The 20,814-nt window shown below is 41.1% G+C and overlaps 1 non-coding gene across 1 annotated transcript; it reads left to right on the forward strand.

Annotated features, from left to right (window-relative positions):
• The first annotated feature begins 20,436 nt into the window (after positions 1–20,436).
• On the forward strand, positions 20,437–20,520 carry Trnas-gga. Its single transcript is given in 2 exon segments — positions 20,437–20,476; positions 20,486–20,520. It is a non-coding gene; the product is annotated as a tRNA-Ser (tRNA).
• The last annotated feature ends 294 nt before the right edge of the window (positions 20,521–20,814 follow it).

A 20,814-nucleotide genomic window follows, 5' to 3' on the forward strand; every position in this document is an offset into this window, starting at 1 on the left:
TGGCTCAAATTCAGAGATATAGTAACAACAGCAATTGAGAGATACATACCTCATAAATTGGTAAGAGATGGAACTGAACCCCCATGGTACACAAAACAGGTCCGAACGCTGTTGCAGAGGCAACGGAAAAAGCATGCGAAGTTTAGAAGAACACGAAATCCCGAAGATTGGCTAAAATTTACAGACGAGCGAAATTTGGCACGGACTTCAATGCGAGATGCCTTTAATAGGTTCCACAACGAAACATTGTCTCGAAATTTGGTAGAAAATAAGAAGAAATTCTGGTCGTATGTAAAGTACACAAGCGGCAAGACGCAGTCAATACCTTCGCTGCGCAGTGCCGATGGTACTGTTACCGACGACTGTGCCGCTTAAGCGGGGTTATTGAACGCAGTTTTCCGAAATTCCTTCACCTGGAACGACCAATGGAATATTCCAGAATTTGAAACACGAACAGCTGCTAGAATGAGTTTCTTAGAAGTAGATACGTCAGGGGTTGCGAAGCAACTCAAAACGCTTGATACGGGCAAGTCTTCAGGTCCAGATTGTATACCGATTAGGTTCCTTTCAGATTACGCTGATACATTAGCTCCCTACTTAGCAATCATATACAACCGCTCGCTCACCGATAGATCTTGAAAGGTGGCTACACTGAGCCACAGCGCCAGAGATTGCGCCAAAGAGTTTTATTTCGCCGCCTCCACTGGCAGTTCTTGTCGAGAAGTCGTGGTGGAGAGTGCTTGTTGAGATGTAGCAGTGGTGAGTCGTAGTTGAGAAGTTGCGGTAGTGAGAGCTTGTTCAGAATTTTAGTATTGTTTTGATGGGCTAGACACCAGATGTTATTGGATTGGGGATGCTGTAATGATCAGAGTGTGCTTTTCTTCAATATATATGAAGGTAAAAAAATTCGGTTTTTTTTTAGTATTTCAATGTCTTAAACAATAATGCCTCTTGGTCACAGGTTCAGTCAACAAAGCATCTGGCTCGTGTTCTTGTATTAGACTGCATTTCTGGTTTCTATGTGCAATTATAATATTTCTGTTTATTTTTTTAAATTACTTCAGTATAAATGGTATTTAAAATATATTGTTGTGTTGAGGAAGAACCGTGCCAGATGTGTACGTTGAATCACACTTCCACACACAGAACAGCGACACTTGTGCCTTGTTGTTTCGTAGCTTTCATAGTTGCTGGGGACTTAATTAATTAATTGTGTTAACGGAAGTTTTCTTTCGTTCTTTGTTGTTATTCTATGCAGTCAGATTGCGTACTATACCAGACAGGGCCAACCGGTTACGAGACTTCGTAATCGGACAGACAGCGACAAAAATAAAATTATTTGCATTCCTTATATAATTAAGCCCCCATGCACGTGGCGACCGCTGCTTCGGAACGTCCCTTGGAATTCTTCTGATTGTAAAAATAGCACACAGTAGTATTGTTGTAGTAATTTGTAGTTTAGTAATTGTAGTCTATATTGCATGTGTAGATTTGGTAATTGTCATTCTTCTAATGGTATTTTTTGCAGAATTCTTGTATACGGGTTTGACAATCTTGTGCAATTATGAAGATTTCAATTGTTCGTTAATCGTGTTTGAGGGAAGCATTTCGTGTGAATGGTATTGTTGGTGATAAAGTGTCATTGTGTGTAATTTTCGTATAGTTATGAGTTTTGTATGTTTTGTAAATGATTACACGATCGATGAAAAAGGCAAAAATGATGGATAGTCAGAATAACGAAATTGTTGACATGGCGAACTCGCCAACACAGGAGAACAGGATGATGAATAATGAAGTGGAAAACAATTTAATAAGCAGGGAACATAGTCCAGAAACAGTTCAAAACTTTTCACAATTAAAGAATTTTCAGAATACGAGATTAATGACAGAAGATTCTGGAATAGTATCAAACACTGATAGCTTTACGGCTATGTCGAAGGAAGTTCGTTTTATGGGAAATGTTAGGGGCGAGAAGAATTTCGAACAAGTTAACATGGAGCAGTTGATGAGTGCAATATTAAATTTGGGATCACAGTTAGACTCACAAATAGGAACAATTAAAACCGAGATGGAAGCAATGGCAACACGGTTAAGCTCACAAATAAGGACATGTTTCAAAAACATGAATGATGAATCAAAGAAAGAAATTAGAGAAGAAGTATAACCGATTTTGAATGCTCACAATAATAGTTTAATTTCAATAGAAATTAGACAAGAGGAACAGGACAGAGAACAGGAAGAAAGAGATCACGCAGTAGTACAAAAATTTTCAGAGTTAAATTTACAACGTGCACATGATAAGGAAGAAATACTTGAAAGAATCGAGGAATGCGTACCAAATGACAGGATAAATAACTTAACACAACAGTATGAACAGTTAACTCTAAATGTGACAATACCGAAACCCGAGTCGCGACACTTACGGAAGACGTAAATAAACAGAAAGAAGAAATAGGTGACTTATCGGAAAGAGTTGAGGAGATTTCAGATAAATTGACAAATCTTAGTTTACATGGGGACAGAGATTCAGATGATACAGCTCCATTGCCATTTTCAGAAACCGAAGAGTACCGGAACATAAATAAGCATGTTGAAAATCAGGGAAAATTTAATGATCACGTTAAAAGGGAATTTGAGGCATTACAAAAGCAAGTCAAACATATTGAAAGCGAAATCGTAGGAAAAGACAGCAGAAGAAATTTAGAATAGCAGAGGGGTTTGAAGAAAGTAATTTGTTTCATTTACGAGATGCAACAAGAGAGCGCCAGGCGCGCGAACTCGACAATAATCGACATTGGGACTGGGACAGACGCGGTAGGTCTTTGTCACCGCAAGGAGAAAACTTTGACTATAAACACTTCTTAACTGTTCGGAAATTTAAGATTATTCGCAATTTTAAGAGTGACATACATCCATGTTCATGGTTAGATCAATTTACGTACACACTTCCGTCAAGTTTGCCACTAAGTCACAAACTGGAATTTATGTGCGGCTATTAAAGTCCTCAGGGGATTCGCTACACTAAGTGAATATGTGCCGTAGCGTGCACAGGGCCCCGAGCTGTAGTAGCGCTATTTCCCTTTTAGTTTTCTGCACTGCTGCCTACTCTTTTACTATTCTTTGTATCTATCAAAATAACTCTTCAACTATCCATCTATCTAGAGAGTCGGTAAAGAATAACCGGATATGACTATTTTACCCAAAAGTGATTTTGGAAATTACCGTTTGGACTTACTATATCTTCTGCAACATTCATTCGTAGTTTAAACGAAATTTTACCTGTTTATCTTTGTGACAATATTACTTCATATGTTGACGATATTCTTATTGCTAAACGCTCTTGGAGTGATCATAACAAAATTTTAGATTCATTATTATGTAGTTTTGCAAGAGTTGCCATTACAGTGAACTTGGAAAAATCTGAATTTGGTCGTTCTCAGGTGAAATTTCTTGGTCATATTATTTCTACAGAAGGTATTCTTCCTGATCCAGAGAAACTTGACGCTATTCGTAATTATGCTGTTCCTACCACAAAACGTGATGTTTGTAGTTTCCTTGGTGTCTGTAATTTTCTTAGACGCCTTGTTAGATTGGAGAATCTGGGCACACCTCGTTTATGTGAACTATCTGGAAAGAATTCTAATTGGTGTTGGGATGAGGAAGCTCAGTCAGAATTTGAACAACTTCATGATGCTTTAGTTGCTGCTCCACTTCTTTCACATCCAGATTTATCTAAAGATTTTTGTTTGGCGATGGACTCATCATACAAAGGCCTAGGTGCACACTTATTTCATGAGATAGAAGATAATGGCGTTGTAGGGCAGAAAACTATTGCTGATCTGTTCTTGCCGAATGCAAATTATGTCAAAAGGCTAAGCCGCCAACTATTTCTCACAGAGCACCGTTGTTTCCATCATTCCAGCGAAATTAAAGGAGATGGCTGCAGTCGATTTGTTCGGTCCAGTGGTTCATTCTACTAATGGTTTTGCGTACATTTTGGTAGCAGTGGAATTGACATCAAAATATGTGTTTTTTACACCTTTACGCAAAGCAACAGCTCGTTCAGTATCTAACGCTTTCATCAAACATTTTCTTAAAGAAGTGGGTCATGTTGATAAGGTTATATCAAATAATGGATCACAGTTTCGCTCTAAAATTTGGCTTCGTACTCTACGGCGTCGTAAGATTAAACCAATTTTCATTTCACTTTTTCACCCTCAATCTAACGCTTCAGAGAGATGGATGAAGGAAATCAATAAATTGTGTCGACTTTATTGTCATCAGAATCACAGAACTTGGGATCAGTATCTTCATATTTTTCAAAACATTCTGAATGAACTCCCTAATGATACAACTTCTTTACCGCCGATATTGATTTTAAAAATTAAAGCACCGACAAATCGCATTTCTGAAATCGTTCCTTTTCCGCCTTCACGAAAACTGCGGCATTCTGAAGTTGTCAACCTGGCTCCACGAAATATTGCATTTGCTGCTGCTAGAAGAGAGAAATCAGCTAAACGTCCTCGTCGTTTAAAAATCTTGTCAGTTGGTCAGAAGGTGTTAATTAAGCCTCACCGTTTGTCTCACAAAGGAGAAGGCTTGTGTCACAAATTTTTTCTGTTTTATAACGGTCCATATAGAGTTCGCAAAATTATTCATGATAACACTGTCGAAGTAGAAACTCTTAAATCTCGGCGCTCTAAGGGAGTACATCATATATCGAACGTTAAAATTTTTGTGGAATGACATACTTTTGAGAGACTAACAGTTACATGTAACCACGCAGAGAATGCAAGGATACCGCTCCGTGTTCCGGCGGCGGCACATACTTAAAGCAACAGTCAAGTCTGCGCGCCGCACAAGGCAGTCGTTGACCGCAAACAACTACTTCCTACGTCACACGTACCTACAGCTGATCGAGCGCTCAGTGCGAATGCACTGACAGCAGTAAACAAATACACAGTCTAATTTCTCCGAATAAATTCAGTATAAAGCTATAGTGACTTGATAAATTATGTTATTTATGTTCAGTATTTTTCAGGATACAGTTGCATAAAATATTTAAGAACTTCAGGTAAATTCTGTGCGTGTCCGACTTTAAGAGGACTTGCTATCGAGAAAATTTCAGGAAGAATGTAATTTCGAAGAAGAAACTAAAAAACTAAAAAGGTAACTATTAATTGAGGTTATTTTTCAGGAAACATATTTCCACTTAGGTACGTACTTTAGACGTAATTTGCTGCTCGCGATTACGTGATTCATACTTTGTGCTAAATTTCATGTTCTATGAATGTACTTGTGAAGCGACGTGCTTGCGTACATTAACTGATTTTGACAATGATTGATTAATGAACACGGTTGTTACTTATGTATATTATGCATCGCTTGGCTGCTTGCTTTTTCACTGATGTCATATTTTTTTATGTGCCTGCTGTGCTTATTTATTTAAATTATAATTGTCACCTGATTAATTGTACTGATATGGTTATTTATGTAAGTCATACTTTGTGATTTATCTGCTTGCACCTTCATGTTTACTTATTAGATTACATATGAACATTTATTTGCTTATGCTGACATGGTGCTAATGACCTGTTTATTATGTAAGATACATATTTGCTGCTTTGCGTATGGATTGCGTATTTACACCTTTCTGTTTTGTTGCCATAACTACTCTTTAATTTGGTATATAGAAATGCTGATATACTGTGTACGAACATAGAGTTTAGGTCACACTATGGTATTAATTATAGATTGTTCGCTTGGCAGAGCCTCGTTGTAGGAATTGTGCTGCATCCACTGGTTGACATTCTGTTCTCCACTGGTATATTTACTCGTTATTGCATGTTTTACTTACGTTCAGTGTCTTATACACTCCTGGAAATGGAAAAAAGAACACATTGACACCGGTGTGTCAGACCCACCATACTTGCTCCGGACACTGCGAGAGGGCTGTACAAGCAATGATCACACGCACGGCACAGCGGACACACCAGGAACTGCGGTGTTGGCCGTCGAATGGCGCTAGCTGCGCAGCATTTGTGCACCGCCGCCGTCAGTGTCAGCCAGTTTGCCGTGGCATACGGAGCTCCATCGCAGTCTTTAACACTGGTAGCATGCCGCGACAGCGTGGACGTGAACCGTATGTGCAGTTGACGGACTTTGAGCGAGGGCGAATAGTGGGCATGTGGGAGGCCGGGTGGACGTACCGCCGAATTGCTCAACACGTGGGGCTTGAGGTCTCCACAGTACATCGATGTTGTCGCCAGTGGTCGGCGGAAGGTGCACGTGCCCGTCGACCTGGGACCGGACCGCAGCGACGCACGGATGCACGCCAAGATCGTAGGATCCTACGCAGTGCCGTAGGGGACCGCACCGCCACTTCCCAGCAAATTAGGGACACTGTTGCTCCTGGGGTATCGGCGAGGACCATTCGCAACCGTCTCCATGAAGCTGGGCTACGGTCCCGCACACCGTTAGGCCGTCTTCCGCTCACGCCCCAACATTGTGCTGCCCGCCTCCAGTGGTGTCGCGACAGGCGTGAATGGAGGGACGAATGGAGACGTGTCGTCTTCAGCGATGAGAGTCGCTTCTGCCTTGGTGCCAATGATGGTCGTATGCGTGTTTGGCGCCGTGCAGGTGAGCGCCACAAACAGGACTGCATACGACCGAGGCACACAGGGCCAACACCCGGCATCGTGGTGTGGGGAGCGATCTCCTACACTGGCCGTACACCACTGGTGATCGTCGAGGGGACACTGAATAGTGCACGGTACATCCAAACCGTCATCGAACCCATCGTTCTACCATTCCTAGACCGGCAAGGGAACTTGCTGTTCCAACAGGACAATGCACGTCCGCATGTATCCCGTGCCACCCAACGTGCTCTAGAAGGTGTAAGTCAACTACCCTGGCCAGCAAGATCTCCGGATCTGTCCCCCATTGAGCATGTTTGGGACTGGATGAAGCGTCGTCTCACGCGGTCTGCACGTCCAGCACGAACGCTGGTCCAACTGAGGCGCCAGGTGGAAATGGCATGGCAAGCCGTTCCACAGGACTACATCCAGCATCTCTAGGATCGTCTCCATGGGAGAATAGCAGCCTGCATAGCTGCGAAAGGTGGATATACACTGTACTAGTGCCGACATTGTGCATGTTCTGTTGCCTGTGTCTATGTGCCTGTGGTTCTGTCAGTGTGATCATGTGATGTATCTGACCCCAGGAATGTGTCAATAAAGTTTCCCCTTCCTGGGACAATGAATTCACGGTGTTCTTATTTCAATTTCCAGGAGTGTATTTTAAGATAAGAAAAGGAACTGCTATAATGCTACGAACGACATTGGTACAAGAAATTTCATTGAAGTCACATGAGCTGGAGGTTTTATGGAAGCTGTATAAATGTATGCTAATAGGAAGGAAGCTAACGACATGGCATACCAACACTAGGTTTAGACCATTGACAGTACACTGCATTCTTCATGAGCAATTGAAATAGCAAGTGACACTTGACACAAGAAATACTCCACATGTTTGCTTCTGTTTTGCCATGATTCTTAAATTGGTGTACACACTGTGAATTATTACTATCATTAACACTCCGTACTTGTACTTACTTACTGAAAGTTATTCAAACTAAAGGCTATTAGTGGTCATGTATGCATTTCTTTTATTTAATGATGGACAAGGTAACCAAAATGTATTTTATGATTCATAATGAGTAGAAGATTTGGATCAGATGGATTACACAGAGGTTGTGTGTGAACATTGTGTCTACGGATTGTATGGGATGATGAATTGAAGTTTGCACTAGGATTTTATCTGTACTTGTTCAAGGAGACTTACTAGATGAAAAGAGTTGTTATGGAAGTGAAATGGTATTGGCGATAGGGTTTATATGTATCGACGTATTGAAGAGGTATTATTGAGGTATTGAGATTATGTGAAGTTGATGATTATTGGAGTTTTGGTGGACAAGAGGTAAGGTAAATGATATTGATGATAAGGTTTATATGTATCAACGTAAGAGGTATTATTGAAGTATTAAGATTATGTGATGCTGATGATTATGGGAGTTTTGGTGGATAAGAGGTAAAGTAAGTGAGGAGCATATTTTTTTTGTTGCTTTATATGGAACAAGGAGGATGAAGATAGCAGACTTACATTTTGATTTGGCTTGGCAAACATTGGTCTTGACATGATGACTATGACGTTGACTAACTATTATCGACTGTTATACATTGCTGCCACTACTACTTGATACACATGTTGAACATCAAATTTTGACAGAATTGCATTTACACAGTTAACACTATTCAATTACACAGTAGTACTTAATGTGGATGAAAGATGAGTGAGTGTGTTTTGTTTGTTTTCCTTTCCTAATCCCAAATAATTGGTACCGACCTATCTCCTAAATATTATTTTACGTGTTTGTTGTGGCTTGCACTGACACCCACAAATATTATAGGTTTACTGTTATTTGTGTATTTGTAATAGTTAATATGACAATTATCTGATATCATATGTGTGTTTATTATAATTTGTATGTTTAGTGTAAGAGCATTGATAAAAATTTTGTAAAAGCAATTGTGTGTGCATTCAAACTGTTGTTTGTGTATACACGTATTAACATTGCTGGGTGCCACTTGGAAATGTTTAATTTCTGCTGATAAACTCTACTGAACAGTGTGATTAGTGATAGTGAATATTATGGACTGCTGTCTGCACCTGTTCAACATTACTGGGTGCCACTGATGGAACTGCTTCTACTGAAATGATGTCACTTGTTGGTGTCTGCACCGGTTCAACATTGCTGGGTGCCACTGATGGAACTGCTTATACTGATGATGTCACTTGTTGGTATCTGCACCTGCTCAACATTACTGGGTGCCACTGATGGACTGCTTCTGCTGAAATGATGTCACTTGTTGGTGTCTGCACCTGCTCAACATTACTGGGTGCCACTGATGGAACTGCTTCTACTGAAATAATGTCACTTGTTGGTGTTTGCACCTGTTCAACATTACTGAGTGCCACTGTTGGAACTGTTTCTACTGAAATAATGTCACTCGTTGGTGTCTGCACCTGTTGACCATTGCTGGGTGCTACTGCTGGAACTGTCAACTACTTGTTTATTGATATATTGACAAGATTTTATGTGAATATTTGTATAAACTGATTTTTAATGTGTTTACTGTTTATGAAATGTTATGAGACTCTTACCGGTACATATTCGTCATTGCTGACGCTATTGATTGACTGGTTTAACCACATGATACTTGTGTAAACTATTATGTAAAATCACATGTATGAAAGCATTTGTATTCCTTACTGTATTTTATATATTAGGTTATGGAATGGTCAGTGCAAAGCCAAAATTTATTTAGTGAAGTGATATTTACTTATTAATATTATCTTTTATTTTTGTCTGTATTTTTTTTGGACGAATTTGGTGGTATTTTCACCACCAATGCTGGCAAAAATACCATCAAATTCTAGCCCGTGGAGGAGGGGCATATGAAAGGTGGCTACACTGAGCCACAGCGCCAGAGATTGCGCCAAAGTGTTTTATTTCGCCGCCTCCACTGGCAGTTCTTGTCGAGAAGTCGTGGTGGAGAGTGCTTGTTGAGATGTAGCAGTGGTGAGTCGTAGTTGAGAAGTTGCGGTAGTGAGTGCTTGTTCAGAATTTTAGTATTGTTTTGATGGGCTAGACACCAGATGTTATTGGATTGGGGATGCTGTAATGATCAGAGTGTGCTTTTCGTCAATATATATGAAGGTAAAAAAATCCCGTTTTTTTTTATTATTTCAATGTCTTAAACAATAATGCCTCTTGGTCACAGGTTCAGTCAACAAAGCATCTGGCTCGTGTTCTTGTATTAGAATGCATTTCTGGTTTCTATGTGCAATTATAGTATTTCTGTTTATTTTTTAAATTACTTCAGTATAAATGGTATTTAAAATATCTTGTTGTGTTGAGGAAGAACCGTGCCAGATGTGTACGTTGAATCACACTTCCACACACAGAACAGCGACACTTGTGCCTTGTTGTTTCGTAGCTTTCATAGTTGCTGGGGACTTAATTAATTAATTGTGTTAACGGAAGTTTTCTTTTGTTCTTTGTTGTTATTCCATGCAGTCAGATTGCGTACTATACCAGACAGGGCCAACCGGTTACGAGACTTCGTAATCGGACAGACAGCGACAAAAATAAAATTATTTGCATTCCTTATATAATTAAGCCCCCATGCAATCTGTACCTACAGATTGGAAAATTGCGCAGGTCGCACCAGTGTTTAAGAAGGGTAGTATGAGTAATCCATCGAACTACAGACCTATATCATTGGCGTCGGTTTTCAGTAGGGTTTTGGAGCATATATTGTATTCAAACATTATGAATCACATCGAAGGGAACGATCTATTGATACTTAATCAGCATGGTTTCAGATAACATCGTTCTTGTGCAGCGCAGCTAGCTCTTTATTCGCACGAAGTAATGGTCGCTATCGATAGGGGATCTCAAGTTGATTCCGTATTTCTAGATTTCCGGAAAGCTTTTGACACCGTTCCTCACAAGCGACTTCTAATCAAGGTGCGGGCCTATGGGGTATCGTCTCAGTTGTGCGACTGGATTCGTGATTTCCCGTCAGGAAGGTCGTAGTTCGTAGTAATAAACGGCAAATCATCGAGTAAAACTGAAGTGATATCAGGTGTTCCCCAGGGAAGCGTCCTGGGACCTCTGCTGTTCCTGATCTATATAAATGACCTGGGTGACAATCTGAGCAGATCTCTTAGGTTGTTCGCAGATGATGCTGTAATTTACCGTCTAGTAAGGTCATCCGAAGACCAGTATCAGTTGCAAAGCGATTTAGAAAAGATTGCTGTATGGTGTGGCAGGTGGCAGTTGACGCTAAATAACGAAAAGTGTGAGGTGATCCACATGAGTTCCAAAATAAATTCGTTGGAATTCGATTACTCGATAAATAGTACAATTCTCAAGGCTGTCAATTCAACTAAGTACGTGGGTGTTAAAATTACGATCAACTTCAGTTGGAAAGACCACATAGATAATATTGTAGGGAAGGCGAGCCAAAGGTTGCGTTTCATTGGTAGGACACTTAGAAGATGCAACAAGTCCACTAAAGAGACATCTTACACTACACTCGTTCGTCCTCTGTTAGAATATTGCTGTGCGGTGTGGGATCCTTACCTGGTGGGATTGACGGAGGACATCGAAAGGGTGCAAAAAAGGGTATCTCGTTTTGTATTATCACGTAATAGGGGAGAGAGTGTGGCAGATATGATACGCGAGTTGGGATGGAAGTCATTAAAGCAAAGACGTTTTTCGTCGCGGCGAGATCTATTTACGAAATTTCAGTCACCAACTTTCTCTTCCGAATGCGAAAATATTTTGTTGAGCCCAACCTACATAGGTGGGAATGATCATCAAAATAAAATAAGAGAAATCAGAGCTCGAACAGAAAGGTTTAGGTGTTCGTTTTTCCCGCGCGCTGTTCGGGAGTGGAATGATAGAGAGATAGTACGATTGTGGTTCGATGAACCCTCTGCCAAGCACTTAAATGTGAATTGCGGAGTAACCATTTAGATGTAGATGGTAACGTAGGGGGGGGGGGGGGCGATGGGAGAGGAAGGAGGCAATCAGATGGACGTAGTTGACAGGAAGGGCGTAGATCTGGAGTTTAAACAGGATGCCAAATACGGTCGTAAGCCTTTTCGAGGTCGAGGGAGACAAAAATGGCGGAGCGACGGGAGTTAAGCTGGAGGGAGAGGAGATGAGAAGTGAGGCGTAGGAGTTGGTCATCGGCAGAGAAGGAAGGTCGAAAGCCACATTGGGTGTTGGGGAGGAGGTGGCTTCGGTGGAGGTGGTGATGGATGCGCCGGGTAAGGATGGAGTCATAGTATATTGACTGTGAATGTTTAATAAAGACGCTGTGATGCATCATACTTAATTCGATGCACCCGCTGGCTTTGGACGTGCACCTGTAATTCCAAACGTATGACACTATTATTTGTATTTCTGTAATACTTGTGCATTTGCCATTGTCATTTACTGCATTGATGTATAGATTAATAAATGTGCTTAGAAGCAATCTCATTTAAAATGTGACACGCCCACGGCTGTGGGCGTGCGCTTGTACGCGAAGTGTGGTACTAGCGCCATCGAACATTCCCTGATACTGTTTCCTGTGTTGGCCTGCAGTCTGATTCCGACTTGGTAGGAAGGCACATGTTGATTGTGGCAGTCATCTACGTTTACTCCGTAAAGCATGTATTGCCATTGTAATTTTCGTTATTTACATCAGGCGCTTTTAGGGCAGGTATGTCTGAATTCAAGTAATTAAGTTCTGTTACATTTGAACTCTTCACATAGTAATTCCGCGTTTGTACTCAGTGTTCATTGACAGATATATACTATTTTATGTAGCCTCAGTAAGTCAGCCTTGAGAGTGAACCAGCTGGTTCGAAACTAGACAGTAAACATATGTTCTCCAATTGTGACAGATTTGTTAACAAATGCTTCAAGAAATATTAAAAAAGGTTCCTGGTACTGTATACACAAAATGTTGAAACTGCAAAAAAAAAAGTAGTATTTGCTGCTACCTCACTATCGATTTCTGCCAACTGGAGACAGGAGTGAAGCAATTTAAGCTAGAGTGCTTCAAAGTATTTGATAATATAGTAAGTGAAATATGAAACGGATCTCACATGTAATACGCCGTTTCCTCTCACTTTACTTACTGTCGGGGACGTCGTAAATGAGAGCTCTGTACGCATTTGCAAAATACAGCATATTTTAGTGATAAACATAGCAGAAATATTGATACATTGAGATAGTTAAGGAGATATCGGCTTCCCAATTGCAGTAGAAAGAGCTAAAGATGCAAACACACATACAGATTCCCATACGGAGTGTCTGGAACCGCGCGACCGCTACGATCGCAGGTTCAAATCCTGCCTCGGGCATGGATGTGTGTTATGTCCTTAGGTTAATTAGGTTAAGTAGTTCTAAGTTCTAGGGGACTGATGACCTCAGATGTTAAGTCACATAGTGCTCAGAGCCATTTGAACCCATCCGGAGTGTTTTCTTCAAAGTATGGGTTACGAGATGATTGCCCAACCATCGAAATACTCCGTAGCTTCGAGCATATTTATGACAATTCCACTGATTGTAGCAACTCGTCAACGCAGTTTCAGCAAATGAAAGGTGAAGTAGACGATGAAATTCATTTATCTTGTCGACAGGATACGACATAGCTGCTAAATATGGCTTCAAAATCATAATCAATGAGTTTTCTTTTCTCCAAGTTAGAAAATAGATAGTAAAATTACACATATCAAAAAAAGTTTTGCGTCACCTCGGTTCCACGAGTTCCGGAACCTGTACAGAAAATTGGAATAGAGATCAACATAAACATCATCTCCGCCCTTTTTCTTGCTCATTAAAACCACACATTGAATGTTGAACCACCATACAGCGAGACCTTCAGAGATGGTGGTCCAGATTGCTGTACACACCGGTACATTTAATACCCAGTAGCACGTCATCTTGCATTGATGCATGCGTGTATTCGTTGTAGCACAAAAGTTCATCAAGGCAATGTTGGTCGAGATTGTCCCACTCCTCAACGGCGATTCGGGGTAGATCCCTCAGAGTGGTTAGTGGGTCACGTGGTCCATAAACAGCCCTTTTCAATCTATCCCAGGCATGTTCGATAGGGTTCATGTCTGTATAGCATGCTGGTCACTGTAGTCGAGCGATGTCGCTATCCTGAAGGAAGTCATTCACAAGTTGTGCACGATGGGGGCACGAATTGTCGTCCATGAAGACGATTGCCTCACCAATATACTGCCGACATGGCTACACTATCGGTCGGAGGATGACATTCACGTATCGTACAGCCATTACCCCTTTCACTGCGCATTTACCCTCAGCGGCTCCCGCCCTGTGCGCGTTATTTTCACCCGGTGCGTATATATGCGACTGTGGCAGTCTACTGTTATTATTGAGATAAAAATGAGACGCAAAATCCAGTATTGTCGGAGTAAATCGTTTCCTTTTTTAAATCTTTGTTCAGAAAGACTTATTTTGTTCAAAAGAGGTACTTTATTAGGAGAAAAAATACAAAACTTATTACATTAGTAATACTTCAAAGTGTGATATCTCTCGAAACAAAAATTCAAACATAAAGGCACATTACATTTTACACAAATGTATCTTGTGTCACTTCGTTTATCATGTTTTGCACATACAATACACCTTCTCTGGACGGCCTTCTTCATTGAAGTTCCTGGGATTAGCGAGATAAAGTGGCGCTCGGTTAGGCGTAAGGGATTGTCGCCATCAGCCGATCTCCTTCCACGACGTCCCTCTGTTTGCGGTTGGTGGTGAATCTCTAGGATCTCCTTGATAAGTTTCTGTTGAAAATCAGTTACTGGAATATTTCGTCCCGTTTGAGTTTTATATAATGCATGCGCATTGAGCAGAGACAGATCCACCAAATGAAAAAAAATACTTTTTTATACCATTTTACAGTTTTTCGTACGCATTCTACTGAACTTAGCATCATGTCGCTCCTGTCGACGCCCCCATATTTTCAGTGCAGCTTGCGATGCAAGCTGGTTTTGTTTTTGGCTCATTCCTGGTTCTGTCAATTTTGTCAGTCGCTGTAATTTCGCTTGTATGAAGAGTTGAAAGCATCCTCACTTCCCACTTGTCCTGCCACTTCAGAGCAAGAAGTTTATCTGTTGACATAAACTCGATCTCGCCTTTTCTAAGTTTTTTTGATAAAGCAGGCATGCCTTTGCGGTTTGTTCTCACAGTTCCACAGGCATTAGTCACTCTGCCATGCAAATAAGAAAATAACGTTGGGCTAGTGTACCAATTGTCAACATATAATGTGTGACCTTTACCAAGGTAACGTACAAGTAAAGTGAGAACAATGTTTCCAGGTATTCCAACATTTACACCAAAGTCAGTTTCTTTTTTTACATCTGTTGCTGGACCCACATAAATAATAAAGTCAAGAATATAACCAGTTTCACAATCACATAACACAAAACATTTTACACCAAATCTGTGGCGTTTGGAAGGAATCTACTGCTTGAAGAAGATACGACCATTGAAGAGAACTAAACTTTCGTCAATGCACACATTTTTAAAAGGATAGAAAGCACCTAGAAATATTTTTCTTAAGTGATCCACAATTAGACGTAATTTCCAGATTTTCTCATCTCGAGGGTCCTTACTGTTATTAGCAAAATGTAACATTCTAAGTAACAGAAGATATCTATCTCTCGGCATGATTTGTGCAAACATTGGAGTGGACATTAACTGATCATTGGTCCAATAACTATTTCATTTTTTCTCACTTGAGCCATCAGAAAATTTACAGCAAGGAAACAGTAAACTTCGTCACTGTTTGTGTTTTCCCAACGTCGTATTCTTGATCCTTCACTGGCATCATTGCAAAGGTGTTCATAATATAAATTACATTGCTCAGCTATGTAGCTCACAATTTCTTGGCTTAAAAAAAAAAAAAAAAAAAAAAAAAAAAACTTCGAAGCAGTCGTATATAGTACATAAATCATCTAAATTGACGATTTTGCAACCGTAACCACGGTTATCGAAATTACACACTTTAGGGTCCATCTAAAATCGACTGTTTTGTGTCTCTGGATCTGCATTTGTGTTGACAGATTTATCTGCCAGCTCGTCGTCGTCATTATCTGTCCACCCCTAATCAGCTGGACTGGGCATGATGATGTCCTCGTCGTCATTTTGGTTTAGAGTACTCAGCAGCTCATCGTCTGTAAACGGACGGTAACGTCGCGACATTTTATTCGGTAACGCGGAAACGGCCGCACACAAACTAGGTAATATAGCGATACGAATGAACTCAGCAGAAAGAGAATTCAGCATGAAATAGTCGTTCAGGTATTTCCTAGTATTCCAACAATTAAACTCCATACTTGCGCAACAATTACCTCCGACTCGCTGGCCCGATTGTCGGCGTTATACGTAACTATACGACTGTAGCAGGGAACCGCTGTAAGTCTTTTTTATAGCAAATAGCATATATACGTCTGGAGCACTGAAACGATTAGCGTATATTTACGTCTGGAGCAGTGAAAGGGTTACGGCGCCTTCTATGACCACCAGCGGCGTACGCAGCCTCACATAATTCCACCCCAACACAGCAGGGAACCCCACCCCCCGCGGGGGCCATGTCACGGATTGCGCGGCTCCTCCGGCCGGAGGTTCGAGACCTCTCTCGGGCATGGGTGTGTGTCTTGTTTATAGCATAAGTTGGTTCAAGTAAGTCTAGGAAACGATGGCCTCAGCAGTTTGGTCCCTTAGGAATTCACACACACACGCACATTTTGAACCTCCACCTTGCTGCACTCGCTGGACAGTGTGTCTAAGGCGTTCAGCCTCGCCGGGTCGCCTCCAAACACGTCTCCGACTATTGTCTGGTTGAAGACATATGCGATACTCATCGGTGAAGAGGACGTGATGCCAATCCCGAGCGGTCCATTTGCCATCTGTACCACACTGCATGGTGTCGTGTTTGCAAAGTTGGACCTCACATGGACGTTAGTGAAGCTGTGCATCATGTAGCCTATTGCACACAGCTTGAGTCGTAACACGACGTCCTGTGGCTGCACGAAAAGCATTACTCAACATAGGGGGGGGGGGGGGGGGGGGGGTTCTGTCATTGTTCCTCTGACCCATAATCTGTAGGTAGCGGTCATCCACTGCAGTAGTAGTTCTCAGCGTGGCATGTCATCGACAGTTCCTGTCTCTCTGTATCTCATCCATGTCCGAACAACATCGCTTTGGTTCACTCCGAGGCACCTGGACACTTCCCTTGTTGAGAGCTCTTCCTGGCACAACAATACGGACGCGATCGAACCGCGGTATTGACCGTCTACGCATGGTTGAACTACGGACAACAAGAGCCATGTACCTCCTTCCTGTTGGAACTGATTGGCTGTCGGACCACCTCTGTCTAGTAGGTGCTGCTCATGCACGGTTGTTTACATCTTTGTGCATGTTTAGTCACATCTCTGAACAGTCAAACGGACTGTGTCTGTGATACAATATCCACAGTCAACGTCCATCTTCAGGAGTTCTGGGAAACAGGGTGATGGAAAACTTTTTTTGGTGTGTGCATATTGAAAAACTCAGTTCTTAGAAAGAAATGTGTTCTGAACATTTCATTATAGCCTTTCTTTATCTGAATTAATAATTTATGGACATTAATAATTCATGAGGAGCAAATACAATCTGTTCTTTATTGTGCATCACACTAAAATAGAGCATTTGTCATAAACAATAAGACAAGGATTTTGTTTTACTTTCAGTTATTTTGGGAAGTTGATACAGTTTATAATTTATTTATTACAATGACAATACTTGTGTACAAATATTTTTCAGTTTTACAGGGCGTAACGGGTATAAGTGCAGACATTTCTGTTAGTGGTTGAGGATGCTGTATTGAAGAAGTTACATCAGTATTTGCGTCATTTTCAGACTAATATTTACAGGTATTGGGAACAGCATTTCTTTAGGTTGGTTGGTACCTCCTCAGGTTGTTCAGTACCTCCAAGTACATGTGGCAAGAGCAAGCCATGTATGCTTATTTTGCCCCCCGCGTTAGCTGCGCGGCGGACTGCTAAGTGAAGGAGACCGGATTCGAATCCCGGCTGGGTTGGAGATTTTCTCCACTCGAGGACTGGGTGTTGTGTTGTCCTTACGTTCGTATCGTCATAATTGACTTTCCGCTAGTGAGATGGCTGAATGGCCACCTCCAGAGAACCAATACTCACAATAAAATGCTTATTTTCTCCTCGGCAGCAGCTCAGGTGTTGACGAGTGGGTGCATGAACGGAAAATGGTTATTGTATACGGACGGGCATAATCCACTTAGTGGTGTAGAAAACTTCAGGTAGTAAATTATGTGATATGTCTGCGGGAAGACTGTTCGATGCAGAGATGAGACAACCAACACACTGATGTGTGTATGTACTAAGGTAACACACATAAAAAATATCTGCACTTGTACACATTGCACACTGTGTAGCTCATTTAAGTAATATTTTTCAATACCTCTTCATTTTTATTAAACTTACCCTAAAAATTGCAAAATTTCCTAAATATATGTAGAAAATAATTGTAGAAAACTACGAGGGCACTTTGATTGATCTGATTAATTTCAATGAAAGAATGGAACATATTTGTTGCTCCTTCATGGGTGGTGAGCTTGATTATTCCCAGGATGGTATAAAGAATTTCAATAACGTACAACATACAGTTAGCTATGGCATACACGCTGGTGATCTCTGGGCCATTTTCTGTACCGCAACTTCCCATCTGCTATCCTGAAAAACTGAGTCAGCATCCCTCCATAATGTTGAGCTCAGAAAGAGGAAGAGGTGTTAGTATTGTGTTATGCATAGCTTGGGGGGTAAGTATTTCTACAAAGGAAAAAAAAGAAGGAAAAAAAACATAAAGTGAAGGTGTTATGTGGAATGTTGGTTGTTTTATAATAATTTTTATTATTATTTATTTGTAGAAGATTTTTTTATCAAACCCGTACTCTCTTTTATCTACATAGTCCTTCAATTTATAAAATGTATTGCATAACAGTTACTTTTTACCTGCCTTTTTAAATAAGTGTATTTTTTCTATTTCTTTAATCTCTTTGAAGTTGACGCGGACTCTGCACCATTATTGAAGACCATTTACTTTTGGGTTAACGAATTTAATCGTGGCCGGACAAACACACTCTGGCTGTCATTCAAGATCGCCACAAAGGAAACCCATGACAAAATCTTTGATATGGTAATTTAGAAATCTCAACCGAGCGTGTGCATAATATCCTGCACTGTGAAGTGGCTATGAAGAAGCTGTCTGCGAGGTGGGTGCCACGCACGATTGCTCACAGTCGACTCAGAACCCATCCTGCACAATACTGACGCAATGTCTGGCGATGTTTAACCGCGGTCTGCAAGGCTTTTACGCCGATATGTGACTGTTGACGAAACCTGGATCCATCATTACACACCAGAGTCAAAACGTCACTCAAAAAAATGGTCAAGTGTAACCTCTGCGCTATAATTGTTCCGTACGAAATTTTAGCTCAGCTTTACCTCCCACTCTAAAAAAAAATCTACGTATTGCTAACCTTTGACCAAACAGAACCTAATTTGAACAGAACTGTAACTGATCTGAAGGCAACTTATCTTTATATTAAATGCGCAACGGAAGTAAAACAACTATCTGGCCCCAATCAAAATTTCCACTTACCTCGCTTTTTGACAACATTGTTGCAGATTTCTCGAAAGCACGACAGTAAACAGCAAGCAGGCAGCGTCTAGGCTATATTTCTGTTTCTGAACACATATTCAAACTGTCGCATGTGGTAATGCGTAATGATATACGAGACGTAAAATCCCGTCTGAGGCCTACTATCATTTTTATGTTAATAACTGGCAACCAATGCTGTACAATCGCAATAAAGTCATGAGGTGTTCAATTGACTGTTTTATTTGAACTAGTTACGCGTTTCGGGATTACACCCATCTTCAGACATGACAAACTTCAACTCCTTCCTAACCAACCAGGCGTACAGCCATGACAACTGAATGAAAATGTCCAATAACACATGACTATAACTGCGACACAAGCAGTCTTGAAGCAGAGGGTGGGGAGAGTAACCATTCCTGTGAAATGATATTCCAAACCAACGATCTTAGAATGAAGTATGCATTCAAAAAGACAGAGTAAAACTTCGCGTTATCTTCACACATAACATAGGTCTGAACAACACTGTGCTTAACAAGGTGAACAATGATTTATAAAGGGTACAATGTTAATAACGAATTTCTACAAAAACCAAACAGCTTAATCAGTTACTATGTTAATGCACGATTCAGGGAAGTGTGGTGGTCTTCTCGCAGCTCTGAACAAGTTAACTAGCTCAAAAATGGCTCTGAGCACTATGGGACTTAACATCTATGGTCATCAGTCCCCTAGAACTTAGAACTACTTAAACCTAACTAACCTAAGGACAGCACACAACACCCAGCCATCACGAGGCAGAGAAAATCCCTGACCCCGCCGGGAATCGAACCCGGGCGTGGGAAGCGAGAACGCTACCGCACGACCACGAGATGCGGGCAGTTAACTAGCTGACAATAATCATTCCTAGCAGTGCAGTGCTGCAGTTTTATCTCAAACTTCTTCTCTTCAAAAATAATAACATTATTCAAAATTGATATGTTTTTCACCTTCCAATATATACATCATATTCATGCTTGCTGTCCTTTACAATGAATCTTTCTTGATCTAACAGATACCATCACAAGCAAACGCAGCACAACTGAATACGTCCATTACCTACCACACTGCCGGCCTGGGTGGCCGAGCGGTTCTAGGCGCTACAGCCTGGAACTGCGCGACCGCTGTGGTCGCAGGTTCGAATCCTGCCTCGGGCATGGATGTGTGTGATGTCCTTAGGTTAGTTAGGTTTAAGTAGTTCTAAGTTCTAGGGGACTGATGACCTTAGAAGTTAAGTCCCACAGTGCTCAGAGCCATTTGAACCATTTTTGAACCTACCACACTTCACCTAAAAATGTATCAAGAGTGTGCAGAGGGAAAAACTGTGCCACGACAACACCAAAGATTGTTTAACAGTAACATAACTTGCTCTCTCTCTATGAGGTGCACATCGATAACATACAAAAACTAAAATGACATGACGATCTTACAAACTGTACCGAAGAAGGCAA

Source organism: Schistocerca piceifrons, chromosome 5 (genome assembly GCF_021461385.2).
Source record: "Schistocerca piceifrons isolate TAMUIC-IGC-003096 chromosome 5, iqSchPice1.1, whole genome shotgun sequence".
Classification (NCBI taxonomy): domain Eukaryota; kingdom Metazoa; phylum Arthropoda; class Insecta; order Orthoptera; family Acrididae; genus Schistocerca; species Schistocerca piceifrons.